Source organism: Sphaerodactylus townsendi, linkage group LG03 (assembly GCF_021028975.2).
Source record: "Sphaerodactylus townsendi isolate TG3544 linkage group LG03, MPM_Stown_v2.3, whole genome shotgun sequence".
Lineage (NCBI taxonomy): Eukaryota > Metazoa > Chordata > Lepidosauria > Squamata > Sphaerodactylidae > Sphaerodactylus > Sphaerodactylus townsendi.
This window is the reverse complement of record NC_059427.1, coordinates 9,685,650-9,699,127: the sequence shown is the minus strand read 5'-3', so window position 1 is coordinate 9,699,127 and position 13,478 is coordinate 9,685,650.

The window sequence follows — 13,478 nt, the reverse complement described above, 5'->3', positions numbered from 1 at the left end:
TGGCTGATTATGTGAAGGAAAGTCAAGAACAGGCATTGATTGAAGTGAAGAACAGACATTTGCTGCAAACCCAGAAAACCAAACAAGAATACAGAAAAAATGTGATTAAAATGAGGACTGAAAGCTGGCACAACAAAGCACTGCACAGCCAATTTCTGGAGAAGTAACCAAAGACAATGTGGATAAATCTAAAAAAGACTGGAACTCTGAAAAAGGAAACTGAATCCCCGATTTTAGCCGAATACCAAGAGCAAGCCATTAGGAACAAATTCGATCAAGGCCAAAAATCGAAAAAATCCTCAGATGATGCAAAATGCAGATTGTGCAAAGAAGCTGATGAAATTGGGATCGCGTCCTCAGCTGCTGCAAAAAGATTGCCCAGACTGAGTACAAACAGATTAATAATAACTCAGTGGGCTAAGATGATCCACTCACCCTATGCAAGAATTACAACATAAGAACAGCTAAGAACTGGTGGGAACATTGTCCAGAGAAAGTAATGGAAAATGAGAAGGTCAAGATCCTGTGGTACTTTTGAATCCAAATGGACAAAGTGTTGAAACACAATACACCAGACATCACTGTGATCAAGGACAAGAAAGTGACCATCATCAACACAGCAGTCCCCGGTGACAGCAGGGTCATTGAAAAAGAACACGAGAAGGTCACTAGATACCGCGATTTGAAAATCGAGCTTCAGCGTCTATGGCAAAAACCAGCTGAGGTCGTCCCAGTGGTAGTCGGCACACTGGGCGCCATCCCAAAAACACTAGGGCAGCATTTGAAACATCTTCAAATTGATAAAATCACCTCCAGTGGACTACTGCAACTCGCTCTATGCGGGCCTTCCCTTGTGACTGATCCGGAAATTGAAGCTGATCCAGAATGCAGCAGCTCGGCTTTTGACAGGTGGTTCCTTTAGAGATCATATTACCCCTGTGCTGTACCGTCTGCACTGGCTCCCAGTGGAATTCCGGATTGTCTTCAAGGTGTTGGTGTTAACCTTTAAGGCCCTTAGCGGCTTGGGGCCTTCATATCTGTGAGACCGTCTAACCCCATATGTCCCAAATAGGCCTCTGCGTTTGGCGGAGGCCAATTTGCTGGTAGTCCCCTGCCCCTCATCGATGAGGCTTTACAGCCCTGGCCCCGTCCTGGTGGAATGTTTTACTATCTGCTGTCCAGGCCCTGCGGGACCTTGGCAAGTTCCACAGGGCCTGTAAGACCGAGTTATTCCACCGGGCCTTTGGGGATGCCAGCCGCAGGCTGCCTGCCCCCTCTGAAGCCCCCACGACAGTTTTGCCATCTTCAGCATTGCTGATTCCACCTATTTTTGGGCAATACTGGCCCTCCTGGCCTTTGGGGTTACCATCCGTAAGTATTTATCTGTGCATGTATTTTTATCTGTAATTTTTGGAATTGCTGCTATAATGCATTTTAATGAATTTTAATTTTTTATTGTTATATTGTATTTATGAGATCTTATATTGTATTTGTTTTATGTCTCATTGTACACCGCCCAGAGCCCTTCGGGGGTTGGGTGGTCTATCAAGACAGACAGACAGACAGACAGACAGACAGACAGACAGACAGACAGACAGACAGACAGACAAATAAATAAATATTAACATCTGTCAAATTCAGAAGGCAGCCCTGCTGGGATCCGCACAAATACTACGCCGATACGTTACAACTTCCTAGGCCTCTGGATGAGGCTCGAATTGTAATGAAGGCCAACAACCAGCTAAAGATCTGGCAGCTGTGAAATCTACAACAACAACAACAACAATAATAATATTCCATATGATGCATCGCCTTTGATCTGCCAGTCTTTGCTCAGTGATATTCGAATCTGGAAGAAAGAAAGAGGCAAGGCCACAAAACTAACCACACAACAACCAATACATCACATCCCCTAACAGAACCAAAGCAATACACAATGCTAAAACTCTCAAACAAGGGGCACATTTGCCAGCCTTGACTACCACCAGACAAAGCACCAAACCACAACATCAGAATTCAGACACAATCCAGAATTCAGACACATCTGCCCTTTAGGCCAACCAAACCACACCAGATACCCAAGCTTTGGGATTACCAGTGGTAATCGGCACGCTGGCCACCATCCCAAAATCACTAGGGCAGCACTTGAAACATCTTCGAATTGACAAAATTGACATCTGTCAAATTCAGAAGGCAGCCCTCCTGGGATCCGCACAAATAGTACGCCGATACATTACAACCCCCTCACCTGACTGAGTTTGATGGGATGAAATGGCTGATTTCTAATTGAAGGTCTTTCTGCACTTCAGGCAGTCATACCATTTTTCTCCTAGGGGAATTTGCCTCTCAGAAATAAGAGTGATATTCTTACTGAAGGTCTTTCCAAAGGCCAGATTTTCATTTCGGTTTTCCCTGGAGCAGATTCTCTGGTTAGCACAAAGACATGCACTCGTTTCGACTTGATCTTATTTCTTGGACTGGACTTTCACACACGCATCCTCCTTGGGATGGAATGGCCTTGTCTGCTGTCTTGTCTGCACGGCTTCCCTCTGGCCTCGGTGGTCGGTCTCTCCACCTTTTCTTCACCAACATCATCCTTGTCTTTTTCCACAAAAAAAACCCTGGTTTCTCCCAACCGTCTCCTCTATATGTGCTGCTAGAAGAAAGAAAGAGGCAAGAAGCCAAGCCACCTATCAGGCACCACTCATTAACAGGTGACCATTTTCTTTCTCATATATTCTTTCTCCCCCAGCTGAGCTCCAGTCCCACCTTGTCCTCAGTCAGGTCCTCCAGGTCAGCAGGTTTTACATTCTTTCTATCCCTTGCAGCAGTGGCGTAGGAGGTTAAGAGCTCGTGTATCTAATCTGGAGGAACCGGGTTTGATTCTCCGCTCTGTCGCCTGAGCTGTGGAGGCTTATCTGGGGAATTCAGATTAGCCTGTGCACTCGCACACACGCCAGCTGGGTGACCTTGGGCTAGTCACAGCTTCTCGGAGCTCTCTCAGCCCCACCTACCACACAGGGTGTTTGTTGTGAGGGGGGAAGGGCAAGGAGATTGTCAGCCCCTTTGAGTCTCCTGCAGGAGAGAAAGGGGGGATATAAATCCAAACTCCTCCTCCTCCTCTTCTTCTTCTTAAGGGGAGGAAACGGCAAACCTCTGGGGCCCATGCATCATGGTAGCAGAACTGCCGGAAGAGTCCAGAAGCAGAGGATGTGGTTTCAGGCTCCCTGATCCCAAGACCTCTGGCACAGCTCTCCCAGAATGCAACACCACTCCCAGCTTGGATGGGATGAGGGGTCTTTCCTTGCTCTCTTGCCAAGTCCAGGTCCTCCTAGGTCCTGCTCTTCCATGTTCTTCCTCTACTAGGTCGCCTCTGACTGTGAAAAGATTCCCATACTCACTTGGGTATGAAGACAGGCTTCTTTCTGTGGGGGTAGGAAGGTAGGAAGCAGATATCAACATGTCAGAACAAAAACAAAAGAGAATGATGACACCTGGTGGTCATTATTCGCAATACTACATACCAAGCTTTTTGAAATATGTCTGTTTGATCCCTTGGGTTATTTAACTGTCTCTTTAAAGATGTTACTTTGGGTCAGGCTGCTCCAGGAGCTTGGGATGGTTACTAAGTGGATCAGGAGATATGTCCATCCACAGGCACAGGGGTCTCTTGTTACTGTAGGTCAAATGTAAACCTTGTGCTGGAACAAAGGGGGATTGGATCAGGGGTGTGGTTTGTGCTTAGATCAGTGGTTCTTAACCTGGGGTCACCTAAGACTCTCCATCAGTGTTCTCCATCTGTAAAATGGATAAATGTTAGGGTTGGGGGTCACCACAACATGAGGAACTGTATTCAAGGGTCGCAGCATTGAGGGACTGGAGCACCTTCCTTATGAGGAGAGGCTGCAGCGTTTGGGACTCTTTAGTTCCTCTTTAGAGGAGACGTCTGAGGGGATATGATTGAAGTCTATAAAATTATGCATGGGGTAGAAAATGTTGACAGAGAAATGTTTTATATGCCTCACAACCACTAGAACCAGGGCATCCATTGAAAATGCTGGTAGGGAAGAATTGGGATATGAAACACTTCTTCATGCAACGTGTGATTGGTGTTTGGAATATGCTGCCACAGGAGGTGGTGATGGCCACTAACCTGGATAGCTTGGGGCTTGGACAGATTTATGGAGGAGAATGGGTTATGGCTGCAATGCTTGATCCTCTTTGATCTGGGGTGCAGAAATGCCTTGGCACAGACCAGGTGCTGGGAGCAACAGCATGAGCCATTGCCTACATCCTGCATGTAAGCTCCCAAGGCACTGGTGGGGCCTCACGGTAACAGAAACTGAATAGATGGACTCTGGTCTGATCCAGCTGGCTTGTTCTTATGTTCATTAGGAAGGTTGAGAACCACTGGCTTCCATCGAGGCACAAGGGTTGCTGGGATGAATGGAAGTTGGGAGGGGAGCAACAAACCCAGGGGGTTTCCAGGCCTTACCTGGGCAGGTGTGGCATGACTCTCATACCCATGTGCCACTTGTCCCTTCTGTACATGGTGGGCAGCACTGAGCTGATGCCAAGGGTGTGGGTTCCTGAAAGCATGTTCTGCCCTCTCTGCCTCTGGGACAGTCACCTCCCCTCACTGATTACAGTGGATGTTGGTAGTGTTTTCCAACAGCTACTGAAGTAGTGCTACTAGAATGGACCTTTCCTAGAGGGACTGTGTCTACACACATCATCCAAATCCAACAGAGGAGGAGTTTGGAACAACATATTAAAGGAAAAATCACTCTGCCTGGCTCAAAATAAAAGCAGTAAAACCATAAGCTTTAATAGAAATGATTAAAAACACGATATCCAATGACGCAAATATCATAGAATCATAGAATCATAGAGTGTCCATGCCCAGAGACGGCACACCAAAAAAATCATGAATCTGCTGCTTGGTGGCACCCCCACAATGAAACAACAGAGTTCCAAATAATGGATATTCACTATTTTTTCATTGGATCATTCCAGATTTGCTATCAAATGTATCATGTCCACAGCTACAGATTAAGGGCTAAAACTGGACTATCTGGCCCTTGGGCGAGGAGGGAAGTGCATTAAAATGTGACAACTATCAATTTTCTCTGAATAATGGAAAACTCCCCACACATAGAATGCTAGTACCACAAGGAAAAAGGCTGTGCCCGCTGTGTATTGTGAATCAGAGTCTGGGAGGACTGTCTCCTAGGCATGTCCCAGAGTGGAGCACCCAAGCTCTGTTCTTCCACCCAGCATTGCTGACCCTGAAGAGATCCTGCAACTCTGGTGCATCTTCCCAAGGAGCCTGGGGGGACACCCCCCCCCACCCACTTTGTACACATGCAGCCTAGTAGAAAAGAAGCCCGCAATGCAGACCATAGTGGTTCAATAGGGAGACTGAGAGGGATTGGAAGAGCTGTCCCGCATTTAATTCCCCAGAAGCAAAGGAGACGGCTGCATTTTTGTATTCTGAGGTGGATGCAAGGAAATGCCAGCTGGGGCCCGGCTGCCAAGAAGCAGAGGAGGTAGAAGGGGGGCTCCCCCAAATCTGCAGCCCCTCCTCAGCCTTCATCAATCAGCCCCCTCCCCCAGTCTAAACCAGCTAGAAAATCTATGTCTTGTGGGTCTAAATTCTTGGCTCTCCTTTTTTTAGGGGCTTCAGCAGACAAAGTGGCTCCCTAGCTCCCCTTCTAGCCAAGGGAGGTGCTTGTGAATAGGGGAGGAATAGAAGCTCTTGTAAAAGCGTGCAGGGGAGAGCAACCTACGTCCCCAGGCATTGCTGTGTGGCAGCTCTCCGGGATCGCGGTCGCTGATCCCCCTTCCACCCACCCCTCATTTCCCAGCTTTGTGTCCCCGTCTCCCCCCCGCCCGCAAGCAAGCAAGCAAGCAACTCCCCCAAGGACTCACTGGGAAGGAGCTGCACAGGAGTAGAAGCAACAAAGGCCACCCACGGAAGGAAGTGGCCACCTCGCCCCCTTCCTTGTTGGCCTCTCTAGGAGTTCATTTCCTTGGTGCGGAGGCAGCCAATGAGGGGGGACGCCACGCCTCCTCCAAAGCATCTCCACTCTCCCCTCCCCTCCCTTTGCAAAAGGGCCTTTGGGGAAAAGAGCAGATGAGAAGGCAGAGGAGGACAGCTGCAGGAGATAGGAGCATTTGGGGAAGGGGCAAATCACCCCCCCCCCCGAGTTACCTCTGGCGATTGGAGATGTTGCCCTCCCCTCCTCCCTGGAAGTCCCCCCCACTTCCAAGCAGGAGGGTCAGGCTCCCTGGAGGCAGAAAGGGGGTCCCCAATGCCAGCCCCCCTCCTCTTTGGGGGCGGGGCCGAGGAAGCCGGAAAATCTGCCCCTGGGATGGGGCGGGGCTGTGGGAGGTGGGGGGGGGGCAGGCAACACCAGCCTCCCTACTGGAGATAATGCACAGCTATGATATTGGGGGGCATCGCCCCCTCCCCAAAAGCCAGCTGCCCCCCCTTCCTCGTGCCCCCCCCATTTAAACCCGGGGGTGGCAAACTGTTTCAGCGCTGTCTTATATGAGGTTCATCATTTGGATGTTATGATTTTATATAAATGGTATTCGGCAGGAAGAGCGGGATAGTAAATATAACAACAAGAACAATAACATTGCCGATCTCCACCAGCAAGTCCCCCCCTTTTCTCCTGGTTCCCCCCACTTTGACTGGCCTTTGTGGGGGGGCTGCCCTTTCCCCTCCCCGAAGTAATTGCAAAGGCCATTTTGCATGGAGAGATAGGGAGAAAAGGAGGGTTGTTTTGTCTCCCCAACATAGGGGCAATGGTCCCCACACACTGTCCCTGCCCCACAGAGACTGTTGTGCACCTGGGGCCTCCTTCCCTCTAAAGCAGGCATGCAAAGCACAACAGCCTCGACAGCAAAAGAAGAAAAGCAGGGTGGGAATATGCATTGCAGGGATTACAGAGGCCATATCCGGTCCTGGAGACATGTCAAGAATTGGCACAAAGAGGCCAGACTTTGACAGTGAGCAAGGGCCACCCTAAAGAAGACTCTGAGGCTGCTCCCTCCCTGGCCCCTCTCACTCCTAACTTAAGGCACCGGGGGAGGGGGATCCAGGCCCTTCCCTGCATTTCAAGGGACTGAGATTTGCAGGGTGGGTTGAAGGAAGGTCAAGAATTGGCACCGAGAGGTCAGAATTTGACCGGGAGCGAGGGCCACCCCACAGAAGGGGGGGGGCTTCCCCTCCTGGCTCCTCTCCTTTCCCCTGAGAGGCACATGGGGGTGGGAGGAGGGTCCAGGCTCTTCCCTGTATTTCAAGGTCTGAATGGACCCTATGGGGCAGGGGACTTTTGGATCAAGGAGAGGGAAAGAGGAAGGTGGCTGAAGGAAGGGGAGTTTTTAGCGACAGATCCCCCCCCCCCCCCCAAGCCACAGACATGAGGAACAGATACAATACACCTCTCTCAATACAGGAGGGCTAAGCCAGTGCAGACCCCCCCCCCCCCACGCCTGTGATCTGCACGAGGGCCCCTGGAATTTCACGCCTTTGGAAATGATGTGCAGAGTCTGCAGAAATCATCAATTTATTCAGTTCCAAGGGGGTTTTGTTAGAGGGAGATATTGGGGTGCGGGTGGGGTTACAGGGCAGACTCAAACACAGGGGAAATCCACCCTCACCTAGTTTGCTCCCCCCTCCCACGACCCACAGAAGGCAGGACTAGGAAAGGGCTTTCATTTGGGGAAAGTGGTTCATTGGTCAGGATTGGGGAGCTGTAGTGTGAAACAAATGATGTTTGTTTTAATATGCGAGACAAATTAATCTGTTTGATTTAACTTGCAAAAGCAGAAAGCAAGGGAATTGAGAGGGCACCCCCACCCCACCCCCCACTCACATACACACTCTTACCTTAGTTCAGCCTGGAAAAGCAGCCTGGTGGGAACTTTACTTCCCAGGAGACCTTGGGACTCGCGAGTGTAGTTCCCACCAGGCCATTTTCAGCCTGAAGGGAACAGGCCCCTTCTCCAGCCTGCAGTTTCAATAAGGTAAGTGTGGGGGCAGAGGGAACACTGCGGGGACAGGGGGACAGGCATGCATTTCTTTCTGTCTCCACAGGATGCACCCGGTGCAACGGGCAACACCCCGCCCACTGGTAATTCGGGCTTCGCCCAAGCCTCATGTCTCTTTTTTAAACTTTTGATACTTTATTGTTAATAAAAATTTAAAAATACAATTACAAAGTCACAATTATTATGAAAAGAAAAAAGATATGTAAATATTAACAAGAATAATAAAATACAGTTTACTTGCTGCCTCGTTAGTACAATAAACATGTTATCAAAACTTATAATTCTATCAAATTATTATTTTTCCCACCTTATGTACTAATAAGACAAAAAAAGAAAAGTTTGTCACCTAAAATATCCTTTAACGTATTTCTAAACACTAGCAACATTATTATAATTATGGCAAATCTCTTTTACATTAACTTTATCCCAGTAGTAAACATAAAAATAAAATTTATAGATTCATCAAATTACAGAGAAGACAGAGGTGATGGAAGAACCAAAGCTGAGAGGATAGTAAAAAATACATTTCAAGAAATTCATATTATACGACAGATTTAGTAACGCATCCATCTTATAGGAAAGAAGATTATATATTGTATTCTAAATAATTTTAATATAACTTTGGTATAGTTAGTGTAGGGTGACCATCCGTCCCGATTTTCGCGGGACACTCACGCTTTTATGTGAGTCCCAAGGCCCGTCCCGCTGGCTTTATGCCATTGTCCCGATTGACGACACATGGCCCGCGCAGCATATCACACTGCCTTTTATACGGGCGGCCCCCGTCAGGAAAACAGGGGAAGCTACCAGAAGACACCGCGCAGCCTAGAGTGCCTTCTGGGCGCCCCTCCCTCTGATCAGGAGGAGCAAAGGCTGCTCTCTGCGTCACGCCGCTGTCATCATTGAGGCCGCTTGTCGTTTAATGCCTCCTGTCACATAGGCCGGCAAACGCGTCGCAGAAGCCGAGAAGGCGCTCTAAGCGCTTCTTGCAGCTGGCGTCACATACATCGCCACCTTTCCTGTCCCGGGCCGGAAAGGTGACCATCTGGTCACCTTAAGTTAGTGTATAGTTTTAGTATTATTATTTCTTAAGTTAAGTAAGGCCACCAGGGGAGAAGAAAAAAAGAGGAGAGAGGCATACAATTTTATAACTACAATTCAGACTTTCTCAAATATTGTAAATAAGGTTCCCAGACTTTGTCAAATTTCTTTGGCTTTTCTTCCAGTCTCCAATTGTCATTGTATTTGTTGTCTTCTGTCCCCACTCCTCGGTCTTTGAAAGTTCCTTTGATTTCCATGATTGTAGTCGATCCACGTGGTCAGCGTAAGAACGAGACGAGACGCGGAGATAACATCTGGTGGAGATCGCCAGCAGCGGGAGCCCGGAGGTCCGTGTTCCTAGCGAGTCTCCCGCGTGCCGGTTCCTGGCACCTTTTATTGTTATTCTATCGGGGCGCAGGAGGGATAGACCGGGAGTTCCGGAGAACGGAGGCGGAGGTCGGAGATCATCATGTGATGCATGATCTCACCTGGCTACGCGGCGGAGAGGAGCCGTAAGTTCTGAGCCTAATCCTCACCTGGGGCAAGACCATTGTCCCGGCACACGCGACTGAGCCAGACAGTTCATGCGACCCGCGGACTCATAGGGGATGAGGGAGTGGGGTGCGGTAAGCGATTTCAGAAGGTCAGTGTAGGTCCGCTGGCTGCCCCAACGTTTCTACCACGGTGCTGCTGGGTCAGCAGTGCATTACTACATCTCCTCCCTTTTTACATTTTGTAGGAAGGGGGAATCCCAAATGCTAAGGGGTGATTTAAAGGGACGTTCACTTTGTCTCTCCTCCATGCGTCATCCTGTTGACCGAAGCCAAGCTTGTGTAACATCAGAACTTGGTTGCGGTGGGTAAGGGAAATTCGAGGGGCTTCTTACACTAATAACGCTACAGGCAATATTAGGACACACATTGAAACGTAAACAAGATCCGGCATAACGAGGCACACAATTAAACCAATGCAGAGCTGCACAATAGCACTCCAACCATCCTCCCGCAGCCAACTCCAGAGGGCTGGACTTCACCAATGGGGGCAAAACATCATATTTCAGATTAGGATACAACTTTACTGCAGCTCACGTGACTTTCAAGTGAATCAATTCGGGAATTATCAGAAAGATTAAAACAACACATAGCTTATGTACATTCTCACAACCTTGGTGATGTAATAACAATAAGTAATCAATAGCGCACGATTGTGCACGATTGTCTAGGGTCGCTTGACGAAAAGTTCCTGCTGCTCGAGGCCAGAGCGCCCAGAGCAATGGAGGTAGAATTGATGGACTTCTTCAGACAAGGGCACAGGCCAGCCGGGCCAATAGTCTTTTAGCAGAGCATTGTAAGAAGCCAGAACCGGGACTCCCCACTCAGGAAGGCGAGGGAGACCTAACTCCGGCCGGAGAGGGCGGCTCGTCAACTCGGCGACAGGAGGGGTCGAAAGGCAGAGGCTGAGCTGCTGGGCGCTGGGCGGGCGTCTGGCTCCTGGTTGGAGCCTGGGGTAGGACTCGATGCAGTGAGGCTAATTGAGGCAACAAAGAGTTCCCGCAGAGAGTCGGGGCGGAATGTAATTAACGCTCTCTCCCCGCGAGGTCCAGAACCAGCCCCTGGGAGCAGGATGTTTCGAACACGGGAATGTCCTCCATGTGTGTGTGCAGTCCCACTGGCCGAGCCCGATGAATGGGCCCGGTCGGTTCCTCTCGCTTGGCTGGCGCCCTGTGATGCGGGCGCAGGTGTTAGATTCTGGGCGGGTTAGTGACAGTCTTGGTGACAAGGGAGAGAGCCAGCCGGGAGGGTTTGGACGCATCGGGTCCCTCAATGTATCGGCCATAGAGTACCTGATGGATGAGGCATTCATGAAGGGGCTTTAGCCCAGACTCCGCCAGGAAGTCTCCGGAAGTCTCCGGCTTGCAGACGGGGAGCAGGCAGGAGCTAGCAGGCTCCTCCGGACTTCTGTGTACTGGCCCAGGCAGAAAGATGAGACGTTGGCAGCGTGGCAGCAAAACTGCCCCCCAGATGTTGGTCTGGTGAAAGCCTCGCCAGGGGTGGCCGCATCGCCATCACATCGGCAGGAGGCAGCAGAGGTGCGCAAGGATGGTGGTCACGAAAGTTGGCGGTGATGATCGCAGAAAGAGAGCGGCACAGGGGTTTTGGGTGTCTCGGGTGGTCCTTGCTTACGCCAGCAGCTCTTGAGCTTGGCTTCGGCGGTTGCTTTGACGCTTCCCCATAGGTCATCCGGGTCTCTTGGACCGTCTAAGGCCGGGCGCTGATGCCTCTGCCTTCAAGAGGGCCGGCTGGGCGGGATCCTTCAGAGAGATGTGTTCCATCTCTGGGATGGGGGTTGGTTTCCTCCTGGCCATTCCATGGGCTGGCCCGCCATGGCGCAGTAGCCTGGAACTACAGGAGCCTGTAGGAATAGGGACTGAAAACACACCCCTTCCCCAGGTTATAGGAGGCGTAATGGTCCCCGCCAGGCTCTTCGGTTCTCCCAGAGCCGGGTGGCTGCGGGAGATCAAGATCGAAGTTTTTGTTTGAGCTGGGATTTTAGAGTTTAATATAAGAAGGCTTGTTTTGCAGCCCTGCATGGAAGGTTGCTTTTAATGCAATCTCACTTGGGCCACTTACTCCTCTTTCTTTAATTGGTTTTGACAGGGAGGGCAGGAGGTAGGCTTAGCTGACCTGGTGGGAAATTGGCTTGAGCCGCCATCAGGGCGTGCTGCCAAGGCGGTGGGTCCCGAACACTCGAGGGGGAAGGGACTGGTATGGGCCCTGGGAAGTTGTGGCGTATGCATGCTTAATCAGCAAACACAAAAGGGCTTCTGGCAGCTTCTTTGGGGATGGGTGCATCCGGGGAATGAAGCAATCAGGCTTATTAGAGGCAGATTCCTCGACAGACAAAAAAGAAAAAAGGGGGGGGGGTTTCTTTGGTAAGGGAGTTGCACCTTACCGCGGACGCTGGTGGCTAAATGCCGCAGGAAGGCTGGAGTGGCGCCGCGAATTTGTGATCGAATTATCTTTGGGAGAGGCCGCCCGCCGAAACCACTCGGCCAAGCGTCTTAGAAGTGATGATGGTGCTATAATGCCATCACCACTGGAGGCGCCCAGACTGGTTTGTGGGTGAATTTGGTGCAGCAGCCTCCTTTTTAAGCTGGGGCCTGTCCTGGCAGTGCTGCGGTTGAAACACTCGTCTCGGGGCTGTCTCATGGCAGCGGAGAGGGCGGAGGCTAGAAGGCTGGCTTGATGGGCGTAAAGACCCCTCATATCCTGGCAGCTTTGAGCATGTCGGCCAGCTCGGGTTCCTTCCCTAGGGCCTGTGATCGCTTTGCGGCACTACCAGCGGAGTAGCGCTCTCCCCTTGGCAAGCGCTTTAAGGAGTTCGCCTCTGGAGCCTCCTCGTTGTCAACCACTGCCGTTCTTGAGGGCCCTCCTGGAGCCCTGTTCACAAACCTCAGCATAGGGCTCTTGAGGCTTCTGCCGGGTGCTAGAAAAAACTTTGGGTTGGCTGTCCGGTATTGGGGATCTCTTCAAAACGTACCTTTGTAGGCGATATCTAGAGGCTGCACCGTGAGCGGGGTGTAGCCACAGGCAGGACAATCTGGATCGCTGGGGTTGGGTGAAGCGCATCGGCTCGTTGCAAGCTGCTGGCACGGGCGGTAGGCGCCGCCAGGTGGCTGCCCCTGTTGAAGCAACTGCTACGGCGTTCGGCTTTCCCAGATCACAAATTGTGCAGGGCTCAGGAGCATGCGAAGGTGGGTCTCCAGTCGTCCCGAACCATTAGGTGGTTCCTTCGCGATAGTCTTCCAGGCATGCCCTCTCACGTAGGGGCTGGTGACTCCTACGCCCCGCGACAGCTTTGGCGGAGCTCAGTGAGTGATGTTATAGCTTTAAAGGGCGCAGTACTCGGCCAACCCGCCGAATGACGCCTACCCTCCCCTCGGTATCTGTGAAATGGACCGGGGCAACAAATGCAAGAATAGGGTCGGGTGATCGCTCTTCCTCGTCCAGGGTTTTCTTTCTTCTGCAGATCGATGGCAATAATACGCTCTGGCGCTCTATGCAGAGTTTTTAAGAAACCCGCGCCATTACGTGCGGGCGCTTGACGGGAGGGTGCAGTGGCTTCGGAGAAAATCGAAGGGGCGAGCAGAGGGGCGGCTGCTGAGCCGCTGGAGAGTTTGAAATCGGGCTAAGGGAGCAAGGGGGGCAGAAGCGATGACGGTACAGGCGTCCAATTTAGTGGATAGAGAAAATCTCGGGTTGAAATTGAAGGTGAAAGATCGAAAGGGAGGGCTGCCTTACCTAGCAAGGGGAGCATTACCATAGGTCTGCAGGCTGGATGGCTATACATAACATTGTTCTCCACGCCAGTAGCAG